The sequence below is a fragment of the Stegodyphus dumicola genome, chromosome 7 (genome assembly GCF_044657685.1).
Source record: "Stegodyphus dumicola isolate Sdum_Otavi_A_Nest chromosome 7, ASM4465768v1".
Lineage (NCBI taxonomy): Eukaryota > Metazoa > Arthropoda > Arachnida > Araneae > Eresidae > Stegodyphus > Stegodyphus dumicola.
In genome coordinates this window covers 207,582,514-207,607,306 of record NC_140774.1, presented here as the reverse complement: position 1 = coordinate 207,607,306, position 24,793 = coordinate 207,582,514, and positions in this window count along the sequence as shown.

Sequence of the window (24,793 nt, the reverse complement as noted above, 5' to 3'; positions counted from 1 at the left end):
CTCAATCGAAAAAACACCAAAAATCGCATGGAAAAAACAACAAAAAACGCAAAACAAATTACTAAAACATTAATGGAAAAAACACCAAAAAAACGCATGGAAAAAATACTAAAAAAATTAATGGAAAAAATACTAAAACACCAATGGAAAAAACACCAAAAAACGCATGGAAAAAATACTAAAAACCAACCGAAAAGAACACGAAAAAACGCATGGTAAAAATACTAAAAAATTAATGAAAAAGCAACAAAAAACGCATGGAAGAAATACTAAATAGCCAAAGGAAAAAACACCAAAAAAACGCATAGAAAAAATACTAAAAAAATTAATGGTAAAATACTAAAAAACCAATGGAAAAAACACCAAAAAACGCATGGAAAAAATACTAAAAATCCAATGAAAATACTCCAAAAAACGCATGGAAAAAATACTGAAAAACCAATGGAAAAAACACCAAAAAACGCATGGAAAAAATACTAAAAAAACAATCGAAAAGAACAATAAAAATCGCATGGAAAAAATACTAAAAATTCAATGGAAAACAGTACCAAAAACGCATGGAAAATATACTAAAAATCAATCGAAAAAACACCAAAAATCGCATGGAAAAAACAACAAAAAACGCAAAACAAATTACTAAAACATTAATGGAAAAAACACCAAAAAAACGCATGGAAAAAATACTAAAAAAATTAATGGAAAAAATACTAAAACACCAATGGAAAAAACACCAAAAAACGCATGGAAAAAATACTAAAAACCAATCGAAAAGAACACCAAAAAACGCATGGAAAAAATACTAAAAAACTAATGGAAAAAACACCAAAAAACGCATGGAAAAAATACTAAAAATCCATTGAAAATACTCCAAAAACGCATGGAAAAATACTGAAAAACCAATGGAAAAAACACCAAAAACGCATGGAAAATATACTAAAAAACCAATCGAAAAGAACACCAAAAAACGCAAGGAAAAGATACTAAAAATTTAAGGAAAAAGCACCAAAAAAAGCATGGAATAAATACTAAATAACCAATGGAAAAAACACCAAAAAACGCATGGAAAATATACTAAAAAATTAATGGAAATAGTACTAAAAAACCAAAGGAAAAAACACCAAAAAACGCATGGAAAAAATACTAAAACTCCAATGAAAATACTCCAAAAAAGCATGGAAAAAATATTGAAAAACGAATGGAAAGAACACAAAAATCGCATGGAAAAAATACTAAAAAACCAATCGAAAATAACACCAAAAATCGCATGGAAAAAATACTAAAAATTCAATGGAAGAAATACCAAAAAACGCATGGAAAATATACTAAAATATTAATGGATAAAACAGCAAAAAACGCATGGAAAAAATACTAAAAACCGATGGAAAAAAGCACCAAAAACGCATGGAAAAATACTAAAAAACCAATCGAAAAAACACCAAAAATCGCATGGAAAATACACCAAACACCGCATGGAAAAAATATTAAAAAATTAATGAAAATGCACCAAAAAACGCATGGAAATAATTCTAAATAACCAATGGAAAAAACACCAAAAATCGCATGGAAAAACTACTAAAAAACCAATGGAAAAAACACCGAAAAACGCATGAAAAAAATTCTAAAAATCCAATGAAAATACTCCAAAAAAAGCATGGAAAAAATATTGAAAAACGAATGGAAAAAACCCCAAAATCGCATGGAAAAAATACTAAAAAACCAATCGAAAATAACACCAAAAATCGCATGGAAAGAAATACTAAAAATTCAATGGAAAAAATACCAAAAAACGCATGGAAAATATACTAAAATATTAATGGATAAAACAGCAAAAAACGCATGGAAAAAATACTAAAAACCAATCGAAAAGAACAGCAAAATTCGCATGGAAAAAATATTAAAAATTCAATGGAAAATATACCATAAAACGCATGGAAAATATACTAAAATATTAATGGAAAACACAGCAAAAAACTTATGGAAAAAATACTTAAAAACCGATGGAAAAAAGTACGAAAACGCAAGGAAAAATACTAAAAACCAATCGAAAAAACACCAAAAATCGCATGGAAAAAACACCAAAAAACGCATGGAAAAATTACTAAAAATTAATGAAAAAGCACCAAAAAACGCATGGAAGAAATACTAAAAGACCAATGGAAAAAACACCAAATAAACGCATGGAAAAAATACTAATAAAATTAATGGAAAAATACTAAAATGCACACGTTAAACTTTCATCCTCGCGACTACTTTTACAAAAAGAATTTTGGAAAAATGATATTTTGTATTTTTTAAAATTTTTTTAAATGAAGCTTCCGAGTACTTCTCACATCTTTAAAAATGTGATTTGGGCAACAAATTTCCTTTCTTATTGTTGTTGGTAGATTTTTGATGAAATCGCATCATTTTGAATTGTTTGGCAACAATTTTTCATCTTTTTTCTCATGTCACTGTTTTTAAGACATTGGCATATTTCATTGTTATTTTTTTTTATATATAATACATTTTTATTAATTTTTTTTTGATAAAGTTTTTTTTCAGAGTAAAATTGTGCGCGGAATTTTATGTTTTTTGAGTTGCTTTCATGTTATTTTTTCCTTATTTCACTGTTTGTAAGATATTGAAAAGTTTTGCTTGACTTTTTTTCTTCAACGGAAAGTTGGTTAATTTTTTTATTAGGATAATTAATATTTGTATTAAGGGATATAGCTTATTTCATTGTAATGTTTTTTCTCTTGAAAATGTAAGATAAAATATCATTAATTATACTTTGCTTTTCAGAATTTTTTGTATTCTTTTATGTTAGTTACTGCTCATTTCACTGTTTTTAAGATATTGAAAAGTTTTGAGTGATTTTCTTAAGAAACAAAGTTCTTAACCTCCTTTATACCATTTGAGTTCTTAAGATTTTGCAAAGGGAAGTTGGTTAATTTATTTATTAGGATAATTTATATTTGTATTAAGGGATATTGCTTATTTCATTGTAATTTTGTTATACGTAATAACTTTTTTTATGAAGTTGTTCTGCATAGTAAAATTCTACGCAGTTTCTAAATTTAACGTTTGGTGTTCCCTTCAGCCATTTTTTCAGTACATTTCAAAGCCAGACGAAGGCTGGCAGCGAAGCTGCTAGTAAAATGTAAAACACCAAGTACAGTGAAAACAGTTATCAAATTTTACAATTAAAGCCAGCGGGCAAGAAGGCAGATTTTTCTGTGCACAAAACTGAAAGTTTACTTTTGGTCCCACTCGGCAAAAAGACACTGAAAGTGTAGAAACTGACTTAATTCACAGTTCTGCTAAATTTGGCTCAGCCTTATTTAAACAACTTTTAAATTGCCCCACCGATTGGGTGCCTCCATAATAAAGAGACCACCACATCTGGCCTTGTATAGATTAATGGACTGGGTAACAATTATTCACAATCTGCCATTGTATTTCTAAAATTCCATACTGAGATGAAATTCTTAGTGATCTTCCCGCACTTTATTTCAATAAAGTGAGAATTCGAATCTTATAAAAACTATCTTTGATAATACTTATAAATTTTATTTACTCTTTTGAAAGCACGAACATGATTCATCCAGATTAATAATAGCGAGTACAAATTTTTATATTAGACCTTTAGAACATCTTCTGATGTTGTCATTCCGGAAAAACACAACTCTTTTTCTTTTATTCATAATTCACCATCTTTTTTTTTTTTTCTGATTTTGCCATTCCGGAAAAACACAACTCATTTTACTTTTATTCATAATTCACGATCTTTACATATGTGTATTTTAAGATTCTCTATTAATGTGTTTCTGATTTCACAAACAGAAGTGACAGAAAAAAAAATTATTGGGTTTATTTTTCATAAATACTTGTAAGGTTTGCTTTAAGTAATGTGCTTTTCTTATGTTTAAAACATTCCTGTACTTCTAATGTTTTGTATACTCCAGCAGAATATGTAAATGGAATGTGTTTTAAATAGGAACTAAGACTTAAATTTAATAGGGAGAGGTTAGGCAATATCTGTTTTGCAAAAACGAAAGTATCTCGTATTGTCTTTCTTTCGCACTCTTGTTATCATTCCGTGAATTTACCTGAAGTAGCTGAGCCAGGTTCTAAGGTTTTAAATTTTGATTTGTAAATAAGTTGAATCTCTGTCTAACTGCAAGTAACGGACGTTTTTTTTTTTTTTTTTTTTTTTTTTTTTTTTTTTTTTTTTTCCTTCCTTTTTAGTTATGTAAATACCACTTTAAGTTCAAATAAATTCGTTAATCGAGTCTAAAAGAAAGACAATAAAAGTTGATGTATATATTTTTTGCAGAAATGCTTTTAGCGATACAACACTGGCACTTTGTAGAGTTTATTTTAAGTTTCTAATTGTTGTTTTAACTTTTAAACATGCTTTACTGTCTATTCTCGTTTCCCATCTACTTGTTTAAAGCTAAATGCTCTCGGCCGTATTGTACATGCCTGCTGATATTCACCGGTTAATTTAATTAAGTTTAACTTAATCAACTGCGGTACATAATTTTGTGCAGCTTCGGCTAAGTTCAGTTTAGTTTAGCATTAGATTAGTTTCTTATTTTCTTACCTTGATTTGAAGCCCAAGTGGAGGCTTTTCTGTAAGCCCAAGAAAAAGGCCATCTGCGTTCTTAGTTTGAGATAATAAAGAGGGAGATCAACTCTTCTCTGGACTTTTCATTTACACATTTGCACTCAGTAAGAAGTAGCTACATAGTTCAACAAGGTTTCCGCTAAGTTTATTGCATACATTACTGCTAGACAAAGCAGTTAGAAACATTATACTCTTTTTCATTGCAGAAAGCGTTTTTGTTAACAGACAGCCAGACCTAGGTAGAACTAGCAGTGTTCAGTGGTCTTACCAATCGACTCTGGTGAGTATAGCATTATTGATGCGGATGCGAATTAGGAGGTTGCTAATGTGACCCCAGAGAAGGCCTTATTAATCTAGATAGAAATGTTAAGCCTCTCAGGGCACATGGCTTTGACAAGCTAACGAATGGAATTCCGAGAACGGTCAAGAAAGTGAGGTAAAGAGGGAGAGATCATTGTCCCCTCTACTGCATGTAGGCCAATTACATAGAAGCGAAAAGAGACAAAACTCACGCCTGGCAAGAAAATAAGTGAGCAATCCGAGCTAGGTTTGGAAGCATGTGATGGCACTAAATAAAATATTTCCATCTTGAAGAGATACAATTAGTTATTAGCCATTCCACCAATAACTTCTTGAGACGGCTTACATCTCAAAACGAAACAATCTACCAAAGTATATTGCTGAATTTACGTTGTGTTTTGCGCTTCGTGTTTCACGCATGCACATTAGAAATTTTTTCATAGTAAAGTATGCAATAAACTTAATTTCACTTCGGCACTAAATAAAATATTTCCATGTCGAAGAGATACAATCAGTCATTAGCCATGCCACCAAGAACTTCTTGACACAATTCTGCTTGGCTTTCATCTCAAGCCGAAACAATCTACCAAAGTATGTTGCTGATTTTACGTCTCTTGAATATCTTCCCTACCGCAACCTTGCAATCACCTTTTTGTTATTTTTCGCTTTTATCATCATGCAGTTATCAACTCATAGCTGCTTGAGCAATGTCTCTTCTAATAAATACTATTAATTGAATATAAAACAGCATGGGAAACGTTTATGCTTGGCAATGATTGCAGACTTCACTCAAACGCACTTCGAAGTGAGTTTGTTAACCTGTGGAAAATTTAACAGATATTTTCTTTCCATACGCAAAAAGATACTCATACACCAAAAGATTTACGCCCATTGGTGTCTGATAAGAATGACACATTTATTATTCAGATAAGCCTCTATATATATATATGCTAGAATTTACTTTTTGCAGATTCAGGTAAGCGAGAAATAGATGTAGGTATATATAAATAAATAATGTAATTCAGCAGCGCGCACAAAATCAAGATAAGATAGAGTGGAACATTTAGTGAATAAAATTTAGTGTGCAGTCTTATGATGCATCGTCAATAGTGTATAGTAGACGCTAATTAAACGTTAAGCTAGCTACTTACGAACTATCTCAACCATCTTAGTAGAAGTAGCCAAATTTTCAGAAATTGCCGAACTCTTTCAGTTATGCGCATAACCATTCTTCCGGCAACCAATGCTTATAGCAATCTTTGATACACAAATCGTGAGATTTTTTGCTTTAAACTTAGATTTAAAATGTGAGCTTGTGGAATTCAACAGCAATGGAAGAAACTACCGTAAAATTTCGACAGTAATACATATTTTGCTGAAAATTTTCTAAAGGGAACAACGAGGAAATGTGTTTTGTAAATAGCCGCTGTTGCCAAAGATTGCACGAAGCCGGCTTTTTTTTTTTTTTTTTTTTTTAAGTGAAAACAGATCGCTGTGTACTTCAGGAAAAAAAATAACAACAACAACAGGGAAAAAAAAGAAAAACGCAGAATGATTCGAAGACTATAAGTATTTTACTTTTTGATGTACGACATAATCCTTATTTATTTAAATTTGTATTTTAAATTGCTAAATTAAAATTAAGCTTTCTCTTCTATGTTCTCTTATATGTTAAATTAAGCTTTCTCTTCTATGTTGATACTGTTTACTAAACTTTCTATAAATATCGATAGTTTGGGAATCTTTCTAAAAACGAAGGCCCGAAAACCCACCAGCTTGCACATGCTAACTAACCTTAACATTTTCATCCATAAAGAGTCGTCAGATTGCGCCAGGATGGCTGCGATAGTACGTAAGTACCTTGAGTTATGTTAAAAAGAGACATTAATAATAATAATAATATTTATTCTTAGCCTGCCTTGCCTCTCATTGGGCACTACAGGTCATTCGTTATTAATTAATTACAAAGCAAATTACATTTATAAATACAATTATGTTGGTTTTTCCAACTTACATCGAATAGTTATATTAGTGAAAACAAGTTTGAATAGAAATTTGAATATATATATATTAATAATATATATATAAACTAAAGAGACATTAGTCGAAATCTGAAGTATGGTTCTAAATATCTACTATAGTGAAGAAAAAGACAAAGAAGTGGCTGAGAACGAAAACATTACGATTCGCAATTTAATGGAAATTCTCCATTTGGCAATTTCAGAAGCTTTATAACTGAACAAGAAATTACGTAACTTGTAAAAGTAACTTGTACACCTTACATTGAAAGAAACTTTTAATAAAGGAAACAAATGCATACTGAGGGTATTTTGTAATTTTTGATGTCATAAATTGTTTCATAAAAAACTATGTTTTTATTTTATAATATGTTCATGCCATCGTAATAGATTTAACCTGATGATCTAAAATTTCGAATCACTGAAGTCTCGACGAGTCCGGAAGTATGACTGTATATTGTATAAAAATCAGTTTTCTTTATTTAATTGCTATTTATATGCACAAAAATTCCACTTGCAGAAATTTATAATTAGTCAAAATATCGGTACTTGCATGTAACCTCAACCACTTTGTCGCAGTTTAGCGAATTATTATTATTTTTAATTATGTATTACTTACATATTTTGCATTTCAACTGCATATTTATTTCAAAAGGCAATAAGTAAACCTAGTTACAAATGGGTTTTTGTTGTGATAGAAATTTCGTGGCGATCGTTTTGTAAAATAATTCGAAGCATTTTTCTTTTAGCGATTTTGTTGCAAAATAATGTATTACATGGATTACATGATACAACAAAATTAACGCGTGCGAAACTGAATGTTTGTCAAACGCATGGTTACCAGAGTTTGACTTCTGATTTACAGAGAAGGTTGCTGTTGTCCATGAATTTCAGGAAAGAGTGAATGTCAGAGGTCAAGCGGTAAAATTCGCTGAACACTGAGAGTTCGGTTCGGGATTCGAGTCTCGGCGACGCTGGCTGCATGGGTGTTTTCGGGGTTTTCCCTATGTGTAACGTGTATACGAGCCAATTTCCTTTAAAAAGACCTCCACGGGGATTATACCCATTATACTCTTTCCGTGTAGTGCCTAAGAGACGAGCACGTAATAAGTAAAAATGATTATCAGAGCCTCAAGGGGGGTGGAATTCTATTTCAATCCCAATTTTGAGGGACAGCACCCCGGGTGGGGTTGTACGAGGGTCTCCGACCCCTTTCCCCTTTTACGAACCCACACGAGAGGATTTTCGGCTCTCCATATATTTAGAATGCCCCTATGCCACAAAGACACTATACATTTGCAAATATGCATGCCTTCTCCGGGCATCGAACCCGGAACCTTCGGTACCATTCGGACGGCTACCGCGAACGTGATTGCAAAATAGGAATGTACCGAAATATCAATGAATGCGTTTATGTCATCAAATAGTAATTTTTCTTGCGGGTCTGTAAATTATTCAACATGATATTGTGGGCTGTAATTTGAAAAATTCAATGTTATTTGCGGAGAAATCGCATATGTATCATTAAGTTATATGGTCCAGTAAATTACGATCAGAGGCATGAGTGTTATAAAAAAGAACACATTTGTGCCGAAGGTAATCGAGCAATCCATCACCGTCGTGTGCATACGAGTAAAAATAATGTATGAATTTCATTCTTTTATGTTGGTATCGAAAAATATAATTAATAGAATACCTTTCTTTTCTCATGTATTTTTCCGAAACACGTTACTGGATTTACAGGCCATAGATCTGCATTTGTTGTCAGCAAAAACTTGATCACTGCAATTTTCAACAATAGCAATCCGTTCTTCAAACCTGTATGTATTACGGCCTTTAAGAGTGATTAGATTTCCACACTTATTTCCCCGGAGTATTTCGAAAGGAGCAAAGGCGGAATCAACTCATGAATTTTATTCTCGATGTCACCTATTTTTTTGCCTGAATGAATGCATTCTAGACGAGTTTGCTGAATTTACTTTTTTTTTTTTTTATTATTCTTGCCGTCTTTAATTCACTGAATAAAAATGTTAACATATTCTTTCGAGTAAAAGAACAAGAACTTCTTTCGTTAAATTTTTTATGGTATGAGAATTTTTTTCCTTTGTTTTTGTGAGCTGAATTGAAAGAAGGAGTTAAAAACTTTGTTTGCTAAGAAGAAGGTATGTTGGATATATCACACTTGCTTCCTTTAGTTAAACAAGAATTACAAAAGAATGTAAGCAGTTTCTGTCGAGGTACTTAGGAATCAAAATATTATCTTCCAGCCGTGAATTCTCGCATACGATTAATTGAGTTGGTGTTGACTTATTCGAAAACATCAGTCAGTTAAAGCTTAATGAAACCGAATTTTAATTGAATGACATTAAGAAAGATAAAATAATGCTGAATTTCTTTCAAGTATGTAGTTTTTTAATAAAGTGGTATGGAGTAATAATATAAGAAAATCATTTCTTATATTCTGTTCATGTAGCTCTAGAGTAATCGAGCGACTAAAACCGTTGAACAGAGGTAATTTGATGGGAGTTCAAAGCTCGGTGAACGGCTAGCTGAAAGATGGGTTGTATTGTTTTTTCCATATCCAACACCAATACAAGCAATTTTTTCTGTGAAAGTCCTTCACAAAGAATTCCCTTTCTATAACCAGATAATTCTAATACCCTTAACAATGATTTAACTAACCGAATCAGAATCCATGTTTGTAAGCACAACCATCTGCTGTGCTACTTGCTGTACCATAATCTTTTAGTGTTATCTGTGCCGACCAGCTGGTCTAGTGGTTAGCACCGCTGACTGCCGTGCCGAAGGGCCCGGATTCGAATCCCGGAGAAGTCATGGATGTTCATAAATGTATAGGGTCGGTGTGGCATGGCGGCAGTCTAAATATGCGGGAAGCCGAAAGTCCTCTCATGTGGTTTGGTGCAAGGGAAGAGGGATGGGAGACCCTCCGACCTTTCCCCTGCATCGAAATCGCATGGAAAATACACCAAACACCGCATGGAAAAAATATTAAAAAATTAATGAAAATGCACCAAAAAACGCATGGAAAAAATTCTAAATAACCAATGGAAAAAACACCAAAAAATGCATGGAAAATATACTAAAAAACCAATGGAAAAAACACCAAAAAACGAATGGAAAAAATACTAAAAATCCAATGAAAATACTCCAAAAAAAGCATGGAAAAAATATTGAAAAACGAATGAAAAAAACACCAAAATCGCATGAAAAAAATATTAAAAAAGCAATCGAAGATAACACCAAAAATCGCATGGAAAAAATACTAAAAATTCAATGGAAAAAATACCAAAAAACGCATGGAAAATATACTAAAAAAATAATGGAAAAAATTCTTAAAAACCGATGCAAAAAAAGCACCAAAAACGCATGGAAAAAATAGAAAAATTCAATGGAAAAAATACCAAAAAACGCATGGAAAATTTACTGAAATATTAATAGAAAAACAGAAAAAACGCATGGAAAAAAAACTTAAAAACCAATGGAAAAATCACCAAAAAACGCATGCAAAAAATACTAAAAAACCAATCGAAAAGAACACGAAAAAAAGCATGGAAAAAATACTAAAAAATTAATGAAAAAGCACCAAAAAACGCATGGAAGAAATACTAAATAACCAATGGAAAAGAACACCAAAAATCGCATGGAAAATATACTAAAAATTCAATGGAAAAAATACCAAAAAACGCATGGAAAAATACTAAAAATCCAATGAAAATACTCCAAAAAACGCATGGAAAAATACTGAAAACCCAATGGAAAAAACACCAAAAACGCATGGAAAACATACTAAAAAACCAATTGAAAAAACACCAAAAATCGCATGGAAGAAACACCAAAAAACGCATGGAAAAAATACTAAAAAAATTAATGGTAAAATACTAAAAAATTAATGGAAAAAACACCAGAAAACGCATGGAAGAAATACTGAAAATCCAATGAAATTACTCCAAAAAACGCATGGAAAAAATACTCAAAACAATGGAAAAACACCAAAAAAGCATGGAAAAAATACTAAAAAACCAATCTAAAAGAACACCAAAAAACGCATGGAAAAAATACTAAAAAATTAATGAAAAAGCACCAAAAAACGCATGGAAGAAATACTAAATAACCAATGGAAAAGAACACCAAAAATCGCATGAAAAATATACTAAAAATTCAATGGAAAAAATACCAAAAAACGCATGGAAAGTATACTAAAATATTAATGGAAAAAACAGCAAGAAACGCATGGAAAAAATACTAAAAAAACAATCGAAAAGAACAATAAATTCGCATGGAAAAAATACTAAAAATTCAATGGAAAAAATACCAAAAACGCATGGAAAATATACTAAAATATTAATGGAAAAAACAGCAAAAAAACGCATGGAAAAAATACTAAAAACCAATCGAAAAAACACCAAAAATCGCATGGAAAAAACACCAAAAAACGCAAAAAAAAAAAAAAAACTAAAAAACCAATCGAAAAGAACACCAAAAAACGCATGGAAAAAATACTAAAAAATTAATGAAAAAGCACCAAAAAAACGCATGCAAGAAATACTAAATAACCAATGGAAAAGAACACCAAAAATCGCATGGAAAAAATACTAAAAATTCAATGGAAAAAATACGAAAAAACGCATGGAAAATATACTAAAATATAAATGGAAAAAACAGCAAAAACGCATGGAAAAAATACTAAAAACCAATCGAAAAGAACACCAAAAATCGCATGGAAAAATAGTAAAAATTCCATGCAAAAAATACCAAAAAACGCAAGGAAAATATACTAAAATATTAATGGAAAACACAGCAAAAAACGCATGGAAAAAATACTTAATAACCGATGGAAAACAGCACCAAAAACGCATGAAAAAATACTAAAAATCCAATCGAAAAAACACCAAAAAACGCATGGAAAATTTACTAAAATATTAATAGAAAAACAGCAAAAAACGCATGGAAAAAAACTAAAAAATTAATGAAAAAGCAACAAAAAACGCATGGAAGAAATACTAAATAGCCAAAGGAAAAAACACCAAAAAAACGCAAAGAAAAAATACTAAAAAAATTAATGGTAAAATACTAAAAAACCAATGGAAAAACACCAAAAAACGCATGGAAAAAATACTAAAAATCCAATGAAAATACTCCAAAAAACGGATGGAAAAAATACTGAAAACAATGGAAAAACACCAAAAACGCATGGAAAAAATACTAAAAAACCAATCGAAAAGAACACCAAAAAACGCATGGAAAAAATACTACAAAATTAATGAAAAAGCACCAACAAACGCATGGAAGAAATACTAAATAACCAAAGGAAAAAACACCAAAAAAACGCATAGAAAAAATACGAAAAATCCAATGAAAGTACTCCAAAAAACGCATGGAAAAAATACTGAAAAACCAATGGAAAAAACACCAAAAAAACGCATGGAAAAAATACTAAAAAAATTAATGGTAAAATACTAAAAAATCAATGGAAAAAACACCAGAAAACGCATGGTAAAATACTAAAAATCCAATGAAATTACTCCAAAAAACGCATGGAAAAAATACTCAAAACAATGGAAAAACACCAAAAAAGCATGGAAAAAATACTAAAAAACCAATCTAAAAGAACACCAAAAAACGCATGGAAAAAATACTAAAAAATTAACGAAAAAGCACCAACAAACGCATGGAAGAAATACTAAATAACCAAAGGAAAAACACCAAAAAAACGCATAGAAAAAATACGAAAAATCCAATGAAAATACTCCAAAAAACGCATGGAAAAAATGCTGAAAAACCAATGGAAAAAACACCAAAAAACGCATGGAAAAAATACTAAAAAAACAATCGAAAAGAACAATAAAATTCGCATGGAAAAAATACTAAAAATTCAATGGAAAAAATACCAAAAACGCACGGAAAATATACTAAAATATTAATGGAAAAAACAGCAAAAAAACGCATGGAAAAAATACTAAAAACCAATCGAAAAAACACCAAAAATCGCATGGAAAAAACACCAAAAAACGCAAAAAAAATTACTAAAAAATTAATGGAAAAAACACCAAAAAAACGCATGGAAAAAATACTAAAAAATTAATGGAAAAAATACTAAAACACCAATGGAAAAAACACCAAAAAACGCATGGAAAAAATACTAAAAAACCAATCGAAAAGAACACCAAAAAACGCATGGAAAAAATACTAAAAAATTAATGAAAAAGCACCAAAAAAACGCATGCAAGAAATACTAAATAACCAATGGAAAAGAACACCAAAAATCGCATGGAAAAAATATTAAAAATTCAATGGAAAAAATACGAAAAAACGCATGGAAAATATACTAAAATATAAATGGAAAAAACAGCAAAAACGCATGGAAAAAATACTAAAAACCAATCGAAAAGAACACCAAAAATCGCATGGAAAAATAGTAAAAATTCCATGCAAAAAATACCAAAAAACGCATGGAAAATATACTAAAATATTAATGGAAAACACAGCAAAAAACGCATGGAAAAAATACTTAAAAACCGATGGAAAACAGCACCAAAAACGCATGAAAAAATACTAAAAATCCAATCGAAAAAACACAAAAAAACGCATGGAAAATTTACTAAAAACTTAATAGAAAAACAGCAAAAAACGCATGGAAAAAAAACTTAAAAACCAATCGAAAAAACACCAAAAAACGCATGGAAAAAATACTAAAATCCAACCGAAAAGAACACGAAAAAACGCATGGTAAAAATACTAAAAAATTAATGAAAAAGCAACAAGAAACGCATGGAAGAAATACTAAATAGCCAAAGGAAAAAACACCAAAAAAACGCATAGAAAAAATACTAAAAAAATTAATGGTAAAATACTAAAAAACCAATGGAAAAAACACCAAAAAACGCATGGAAAAAATACTAAAAATCCAATGAAAATACTCCAAAAAACGCATGGAAAAAATACTGAAAACAATGGAAAAACACCAAAAACGCATGGAAAAAATACTAAAAAACCAATCGAAAAGAACACCAAAAAACGCATGGAAAAAATACTACAAAATTAATGAAAAAGCACCAACAAACGCATGGAAGAAATACTAAATAACCAAAGGAAAAAACACCAAAAATACGCATAGAAAAAATACGAAAAATCCAATGAAAGTACTCCAAAAAACGCATGGAAAAAATACTGAAAAACCAATGGAAAAAACACCAAAAAACGCATGGAAAATATACTAAAAAAACAATCGAAAAGAACAATAAAAATCGCATGGAAAAAATACTAAAAATTCAATGGAAAAGAGTACCAAAAACGCATGGAAAAAATACTAAAAATCCAATGAAAATACTCCAAAAAAGCATGGAAAAAATATTGAAAAACGAATGGAAAAAACACAAAAATCGCATGGAAAAAATACTAAAAATTCAATGGAAAAAATACCAAAAAACGCATGGAAAATATACCAAAATATTAATGGATAAAACAGCAAAAAACGCATGGAAAAAATACTAAAACCCGATGGAAAAAAGCACCAAAAACGCATGGAAAAATACTAAAAAACCAATCGGAAAAACACCAAAAATCGCATGGAAAATACACCAAACACCGCATGGAAAAAATATTAAAAAATTAATGAAAATGCACCAAAAAACGCATGGAAAAAATTCTAAATAACCAATGGAAAAAACACCAAAAAACGCATGGAAAAAATACTAAAAAACCAATGGAAAAAACACCGAAAAACGCATGGAAACAATACTAAAAATCCAATGAAAATACTCCAAAAAAAGCATGGAAAAAATATTGAAAAACGAATGGAAAAAACCCCAAAATCGCATGGAAAAAATACTAAAAAACCACTCGAAAATAACACCAAAAATCGCATGGAAAGAAATACTAAAAATTCAATGGAAAAAATACCAAAAAACGCATGGAAAATATACTAAAATATTAATGGATAAAACAGCAAAAAACGCATGGAAAAAATACTAAAAACCACTCGAAAAGAACAGCAAAATTCGCATGGAAAAAATAGTAAAATTTCAATGGAAAATATACCATAAAACGCATGGAAAATATACTAAAATATTAATGGAAAACACAGCAAAAAACTTATGGAAAAAATACTTAAAAACCGATGGCAAAAAGTACGTAAACGCAAGGAAAAATACTAAAAAACCAATCGAAAAAACACCAAAAATCGCATGGAAAAAACACCACAAAACGCATGGAAAAAATACTAAAAAACCAATCGAAAAGAACAAGAAAAAAAGCATGGAAAAAATACTAAAATATTAATGAAAAAGCACCAAAAAACGCATGGAAGAAATACTAAATAACCAATGGGAAAAACACCAAAAAAACGCATGGAAAAAATACTAAAAAAATTAATGGTAAAATACTAAAAAACCAATGGAAAAAACACCAAAAACGCATGAAAAAATACTAAAAATCCAATCGAAAAAACACAAAAAAACGCATGGAAAATTTACTAAAAACTTAATAGAAAAACAGCAAAAAACGCATGGAAAAAAAACTTAAAAACCAATCGAAAAAACACCAAAAAACGCATGGAAAAAATACTAAAATCCAACCGAAAAGAACACGAAAAAACGCATGGTAAAAATACTAAAAAATTAATGAAAAAGCAACAAGAAACGCATGGAAGAAATACTAAATAGCCAAAGGAAAAAACACCAAAAAAAACGCATAGAAAAAATACTAAAAAAATTAATGGTAAAATACTAAAAAACCAATGGAAAAAACACCAAAAAACGCATGGAAAAAATACTAAAAATCCAATGAAAATACTCCAAAAAACGCATGGAAAAAATACTGAAAACAATGGAAAAACACCAAAAACGCATGGAAAAAATACTAAAAAACCAATCGAAAAGAACACCAAAAAACGCATGGAAAAAATACTACAAAATTAATGAAAAAGCACCAACAAACGCATGGAAGAAATACTAAATAACCAAAGGAAAAAACACCAAAAATACGCATAGAAAAAATACGAAAAATCCAATGAAAGTACTCCAAAAAACGCATGGTAAAAATACTGAAAAACCAATGGAAAAAACACCAAAAAACGCATGGAAAATATACTAAAAAAACAATCGAAAAGAACAATAAAAATCGCATGGAAAAAATACTAAAAATTCAATGGAAAAGTGTACCAAAAACGCATGGAAAATATACTAAAATATTAATGGAAAAAACAGCAAAAAAACGCATGGAAAAAATACTAAAAATCCAATGGAAATACTCCAAAAAACGCATGGAAAAAATACTGAAAACAATGGAAAAACACCAAAAACGCATGGAAATAATACTAAAAAATTAATGGAAAAAGTACTTAAAAAACCAAAGGAAAAAACACCAAAAAACGCATGGAAAAAATACTAAAAATCCAATGAAAATACTCCAAAAAAGCATGGAAAAAATATTGAAAAACGAATGGAAAAAACACAAAAATCGCATGGAAAAAATACTAAAAATTCAATGGAAAAAATACCAAAAAACGCATGGAAAATATACCAAAATATTAATGGATAAAACAGCAAAAAACGCATGGAAAAAATACTAAAACCCGATGGAAAAAAGCACCAAAAACGCATGGAAAAATACTAAAAAACCAATCGGAAAAACACCAAAAATCGCATGGAAAATACACCAAACACCGCATGGAAAAAATATTAAAAAATTAATGAAAATGCACCAAAAAACGCATGGAAAAAATTCTAAATAACCAATGGAAAAAACACCAAAAAACGCATGGAAAAAATACTAAAAAACCAATGGAAAAAACACCGAAAAACGCATGGAAACAATACTAAAAATCCAATGAAAATACTCCAAAAAAAGCATGGAAAAAATATTGAAAAACGAATGGAAAAAACCCCAAAATCGCATGGAAAAAATACTAAAAAACCACTCGAAAATAACACCAAAAATCGCATGGAAAGAAATACTAAAAATTCAATGGAAAAAATACCAAAAAACGCATGGAAAATATACTAAAATATTAATGGATAAAACAGCAAAAAACGCATGGAAAAAATACTAAAAACCACTCGAAAAGAACAGCAAAATTCTCATGGAAAAAATAGTAAAATTTCAATGGAAAATATACCATAAAACGCATGGAAAATATACTAAAATATTAATGGGAAACACAGCAAAAAACTTATGGAAAAAATACTTAAAAACCGATGGCAAAAAGTACGTAAACGCAAGGAAAAATACTAAAAAACCAATCGAAAAAACACCAAAAATCGCATGGAAAAAACACCAAAAAACGCATGGAAAAAATACTAAAAAACCAATCGAAAAGAACAAGAAAAAAAGCATGGAAAAAATACTAAAATATTAATGAAAAAGCACCAAAAAACGCATGGAAGAAATACTAAATAACCAATGGGAAAAACACCAAAAAAACGCATGGAAAAAATACTAAAAAAATTAATGGTAAAATACTAAAAAACCAATGGAAAAAACACCAAAAAACGCATGGAAAAATACTAAAAATCCAATGAAAATACTCCAAAAAACGCATGGAAAAAATACTGAAAACAATGGAAAAACACCAAAAACGCATGGAAAAAATACTAAAAAACCAATCGAAAAGAACACCAAAAAACGCATGGAAAAAATACTAAAAAATTAATGAAAAAGCACCAAGAAACGCTTGGAAGAAATACTAAATAACCAAAGGAAAAAACACCAAAAAAACGCATAGAAAAAATACTAAAAATCCAATGAAAATACTCCAAAAAACGCATGGAAAAAATACTGAAAACAATGGAAAAACACCAAAAACGCATGGAAAAAATACTAAAAAACCAATCGAAAAGAACACCAAAAAACGCATGGAAAAAATACTAAAAAATTAATGAAAAAGCACCAAAAAACGCATGGAAGAAATACTAAAAGACCAATGGAAAAAACACCAAATAAACGCATGGAAAAAATACTAAAGAAATTAATGGAAAAATACAAAAAAACCAATTGAAAAAACACCAAAAACGCATGGAAAAATACTAAAAAATCAATGAAAATACTCCAAAAAACGCATGGAAAAAATACTGAAAAACCAATGGAAAAAACACCAAAAAAAGCATGGAAGATACACCAAAAAACTCATGGAAAAAACACCAAGAAACGCATGGAAGAAATACTAAAAAACCAATGGAAAAAACACGAAAAAACGCATGGAAAAAATACTAAAAAATTAATGGAAAAAACACCAAAAAACGCATAGAAAAAATACGAAAAATCCAAAGAAAATACTCCAAAAAACGCATGGAAAAAATACTGAAAAACCAATGGAAAAAACACCAAAAAACGCATGGAAAAAATACTAAAAAACCAATCGAAAAGAACAATAAAAATCGCATGGAAAAAAATACTAAAAATTCAATGGAAAAAATACTAAAAAACGCATGGAAAATATACTAAAATATTAATGGAAAACACAGCAAAAAACGCATGGAAAAAATACTTAAAAACCGATGCAAAAAAAGCACCAAAAACGCATGGAAAAAATAGTAAAAATTCAATGGAAAAAATACCAAAAAACGCATGGAAAATTTACTAATATATTAATAGAAAAACAGAAAAAACGCATGGAAAAAAAAACTTAAAAACCAATGGAAAAAACACCAAAAAACGCATGGAAGAAATACTAAAAAACCAATCGAAAAGAACAAGAAAAAAAGCATGGAAAAAATACTAAAATATTAATGAAAAAGCACCAAAAACCGCATGGAAGGAATACTAAATAACCAATGGAAAAAACACCAAAAAAACGCATGGAAAAAATACTAAAAAAATTAATGGTAAAATACTAAAAAACCCATGGAAAAAACACCAAAAAACGCATGGAAAAAATACTAAAAATCCAATGAAAATACTCCAAAAAAGCATGGAAAAAATATTGAAAAACGAATGGAAAAAACACAAAAATCGCATGAAAAAAAAATACTAAAAATTCAATGGAAAAAATACCAAAAAACGCATGGAAAATATACTAAAATATTAATGGATAAAACAGCAAAAAACGCATGGAAAATATACTAAAATATTAATTGAAAAAACAGCAAAAAACGCATGGAAAAAATGCTAAAAACCAACCGAAAAAACACAAAAAATCGGATGGAAAAAATAGTAAAAATTCAATGGAAAAAATACTAAAAAACGCATGGAAAATATACTAAAATATTAATGGAAAACACAGCAAAAAACGCATGGAAAAAATACTTAAAAACCGATGCAAAAAAAGCACCAAAAACGCATGGAAAAAATAGTAAAAATTCAATGGAAAAAATACCAAAAAACGCATGGAAAATTTACTAATATATTAATAGAAAAACAGAAAAAACGCATGGAAAAAAAAACTTAAAAACCAATGGAAAAAACACCAAAAAACGCATGGAAAAAATACTAAAAAACCAATCGAAAAGAACAAGAAAAAAAGCATGGAAAAAATACTAAAATATTAATGAAAAAGCACCAAAAACCGCATGGAAGAAATACTAAATAAACAATGGAAAAAACACCAAAAAGACGCATGGAAAAAATACTAAAAAAATTAATGGTAAAATACTAAAAAACCCATGGAAAAAACACCAAAAAACGCATGGAAAAAATACTAAAAATCCAATGAAAATACTCCAAAAAAGCATGGAAAAAATATTGAAAAACGAATGGAAAAAACACAAAAATCGCATGAAAAAAAAATACTAAAAATTCAATGGAAAAAATACCAAAAAACGCATGGAAAATATACTAAAATATTAATGGATAAAACAGCAAAAAACGCATGGAAAAAATACTAAAACCCGATGGAAAAAAGCACCAAAAACGCATGGAAAAATACTAAAAAACCAATCGAAAAAACACCAAAAATCGCATGGAAAATACACCAAACACCGCATGGAAAAAATATTAAAAAATTAATGAAAATGCACCAAAAAACGCATGGAAAAAATTCTAAATAACCAATGGAAAAAACACCAAAAAAATGCATGGAAAATATACTAAAAAACCAATGGAAAAAACACCAAAAAACGAATGGAAAAAATACTAAAAATCCAATGAAAATACTCCAAAAAAAGCATGGAAAAAATATTGAAAAACGAATGAAAGAACACCAAAATCGCATGAAAAAAATATTAAAAAAGCAATCGAAGATAACACCAAAAATCGCATGGAAAATATACTAAAAATTCAATGGAAAAAATACCAAAAAACGCATGGAAAATATACTAAAAAAATAATGGAAAAAATTCTTAAAAACCGATGCAAAAAAAGCACCAAAAACGCATGGAAAAAATAGTAAAAATTCAATGGAAAAAATACCAAAAAACGCATGGAAAATTTACTGAAATATTAATAGAAAAACAGAAAAAACGCATGGAAAAAAAACTTAAAAACCAATGGAAAAATCACCAAAAAACGCATGCAAAAAATACTAAAAAACCAATCGAAAAGAACACGAAAAAAAGCATGGAAAAAATACTAAAAAATTAATGAAAAAGCACCAAAAAACGCATGGAAGAAATACTAAATAACCAATGGAAAAGAACACCAAAAATCGCATGGAAAATATACTAAAAATTCAATGGAAAAAATACCAAAAAACGCATGGAAAAATACTAAAAATCCAATGAAAATACTCCAAAAAACGCATGGAAAAATACTGAAAACCCAATGGAAAAAACACCAAAAACGCATGGAAAACATACTAAAAAACCAATTGAAAAAACACCAAAAATCGCATGGAAGAAACACCAAAAAACGCATGGAAAAAATACTAAAAAAATTAATGGTAGAATACTAAAAAATCAATGGAAAAAACACCAGAAAACGCATGGAAAAAATACTGAAAATCCAATGAAATTACTCCAAAAAACGCATGGAAAAAATACTCAAAACAATGGAAAAACACCAAAAAAGCATGGAAAAAATACTAAAAAACCAATCTAAAAGAACACCAAAAAACGCATGGAAAAAATACTAAAAAATTAACGAAAAAGCACCAACAAACGCATGGAAGAAATACTAAATAACCAAAGGAAAAACACCAAAAAAACGCATAGAAAAAATACGAAAAATCCAATGAAAATACTCCAAAAAACGCATGGAAAAAATGCTGAAAAACCAATGGAAAAAACACCAAAAAACGCATGGAAAAAATACTAAAAAAACAATCGAAAAGAACAATAAAATTCGCATGGAAAAAATACTAAAAATTCAATGGAAAAAATACCAAAAACGCACGGAAAATATACTAAAATATTAATGGAAAAAACAGCAAAAAAACGCATGGAAAAAATACTAAAAACCAATCGAAAAAACACCAAAAATCGCATGGAAAAAACACCAAAAAACGCAAAAAAAAATTACTAAAAAATTAATGGAAAAAACACCAAAAAAACGCATGGAAAAAATACTAAAAAATTAATGGAAAAAATACTAAAACACCAATGGAAAAAACACCAAAAAACGCATGGAAAAAATACTAAAAAACCAATCGAAAAGAACACCAAAAAACGCATGGAAAAAATACTAAAAAATTAATGAAAAAGCACCAAAAAAACGCATGCAAGACATACTAAATAACCAATGGAAAAGAACACCAAAAATCGCATGGAAAAAATATTAAAAATTCAATGGAAAAAATACGAAAAAACGCATGGAAAATATACTAAAATATAAATGGAAAAAACAGCAAAAACGCATGGAAAAAATACTAAAAACCAATCGAAAAGAACACCAAAAATCGCATGGAAAAATAGTAAAAATTCCATGCAAAAAATACCAAAATACGCATGGAAAATATACTAAAATATTAATGGAAAACACAGCAAAAAACGCATGGAAAAAATACTTAAAAACCGATGGAAAACAGCACCAAAAACGCATGAAAAAATACTAAAAATCCAATCGAAAAAACACAAAAAAACGCATGGAAAATTTACTAAAAACTTAATAGAAAAACAGCAAAAAACGCATGGAAAAAAAACTTAAAAACCAATCGAAAAAACACCAAAAAACGCATGGAAAAAATACTAAAATCCAACCGAAAAGAACACGAAAAAACGCATGGTAAAAATACTAAAAAATTAATGAAAAAGCAACAAAAAACGCATGGAAGAAATACTAAATAGCCAAAGGAAAAAACACCAAAAAAACGCATAGAAAAGTACTAAAAAAATTAATGGTAAAATACTAAAAAACCAATGGAAAAAACACCAAAAAACGCATGGAAAAAATACTAAAAATCCAATGAAATTACTCCAAAAAACGCATGGAAAAAATACTCAAAACAATGGAAAAACACCAAAAAAGCATGGAAAAAAAGCATGGAAAAAAAAATCCAATGAAAGTACTCCAAAAAACGCATGGAAAAAATACTGAAAAACCAATGGAAAAAACACCAAAAAACGCATGGAAAATATACTAAAAAAACAATCGAAAAGAACAATAAAAATCGCATGGAAAAAATACTAAAAATTCAATGGAAAAGAGTACCAAAAACGCATGGAAAATATACTAAAATATTAATGGAAAAAACAGCAAAAAAACGCATGGAAAAAATACTAAAAATCCAATGGAAATACTCCAAAAAACGCATGGAAAAAATACTGAAAACAATGGAAAAACACCAAAAACGCATGGAAATAATACTAAAAAATTAATGGAAAAAGTACTTAAAAAACCAAAGGAAAAAACACCAAAAAACGCATGGAAAAAATACTAAAAATCCAATGAAAATACTCCAAAAAAGCATGGAAAAAATATTGAAAAACGAATGGAAAAAACACAAAAATCGCATGGAAAAAATACTAAAAATTCAATGGAAAAAATACCAAAAAACGCATGGAAAATATACCAAAATATTAATGGATAAAACAGCAAAAAACGCATGGAAAAAATACTAAAACCCGATGGAAAAAAGCACCAAAAACGCATGGAAAAATACTAAAAAACCAATCGGAAAAACACCAAAAATCGCATGGAAAATACACCAAACACCGCATGGAAAAAATATTAAAAAATTAATGAAAATGCACCAAAAAACGCATGGAAAAAATTCTAAATAACCAATGGAAAAAACACCAAAAAACGCATGGAAAAAATACTAAAAAACCAATGGAAAAAACACCGAAAAACGCATGGAAACAATACTAAAAATCCAATGAAAATACTCCAAAAAAAGCATGGAAAAAATATTGAAAAACGAATGGAAAAAACCCCAAAATCGCATGGAAAAAATACTAAAAAACCAATCGAAAATAACACCAAAAATCGCATGGAAAGAAATACTAAAAATTCAATGGAAAAAATACCAAAAAACGCATGGAAAATATACTAAAATATTAATGGATAAAACAGCAAAAAACGCATGGAAAAAATACTAAAAACCAATCGAAAAGGACAGCAAAATTCGCATGGAAAAAATAGTAAAATTTCAATGGAAAATATACCATAAAACGCATGGAAAATATACTAAAATATTAATGGAAAACACAGCAAAAAACTTATGGAAAAAATACTTAAAAACCGATGGCAAAAAGTACGTAAACGCAAGGAAAAATACTAAAAAACCAATCGAAAAAACACCAAAAATCGCATGGAAAAAACACCAAAAAACGCATGGAAAAAATACTAAAAAACCAATCGAAAAGAACAAGAAAAAAAGCATGGAAAAATACTAAAATGTTAATGAAAAAGCACCAAAAAACGCATGGAAGAAATACTAAATAACCAATGGGAAAAACACCAAAAAAACGCATGGAAAAAATACTAAAAAAATTAATGGTAAAATACTAAAAAACCCATGGAAAAAACACCAAAAAACGCATGGAAAAAATACTAAAAATCCAATGAAAATACTCCAAAAAAGCATGGAAAAAATATTGAAAAACGAATGGAAAAAACACAAAAATCGCATGAAAAAAAAATACTAAAAATTCAATGTAAAAAATACCAAAAAACGCATGGAAAATATACTAAAATATTAATGGATAAAACAGCAAAAAACGCATGGAAAAAATACTAAAACCCGATGGAAAAAAGCACCAAAAACGCATGGAAAAATACTAAAAAACCAATCGAAAAGAACAATAAAAATCGCATGGAAAGAAATACTAAAAATTCAATGGAAAAAATACTAAAAAACGCATGGAAAATATACTAAAATATTAATGGAAAACACAGCAAAAAACGCATGGAAAAAATACTTAAAAACCGATGCAAAAAAAACACCAAAAACGCATGGAAAAAATAGTAAAAATTCAATGGAAAAAATACCAAAAAACGCATGGAAAATTTACTAATATATTAATAGAAAAACAGAAAAAACGCATGGAAAAAAAAACTTAAAAACCAATGGAAAAAACACCAAAAAACGCATGGAAGAAATACTAAAAAACCAATCGAAAAGAACAAGAAAAAAAGCATGGAAAAATACTAAAATATTAATGAAAAAGCACCAAAAACCGAATGGAAGAAATACTAAATAACCAATGGAAAAAACACCAAAAAAACGCATGGAAAAAATACTAAAAAAATTAATGGTAAAATACTAAAAAACCCATGGAAAAAACACCAAAAAACGCATGGAAAAAATACTAAAAATCCAATGAAAATACTCCAAAAAAGCATGGAAAAAATATTGAAAAACGAATGGAAAAAACACAAAAATCGCATGAAAAAAAATACTAAAAATTCAATGGAAAAATACCAAAAAACGCATGGAAAATATACTAAAATATTAATGGATAAAACAGCAAAAAACGCATGGAAAATATACTAAAATATTAATTGAAAAAACAGCAAAAAACGCATGGAAAAAATA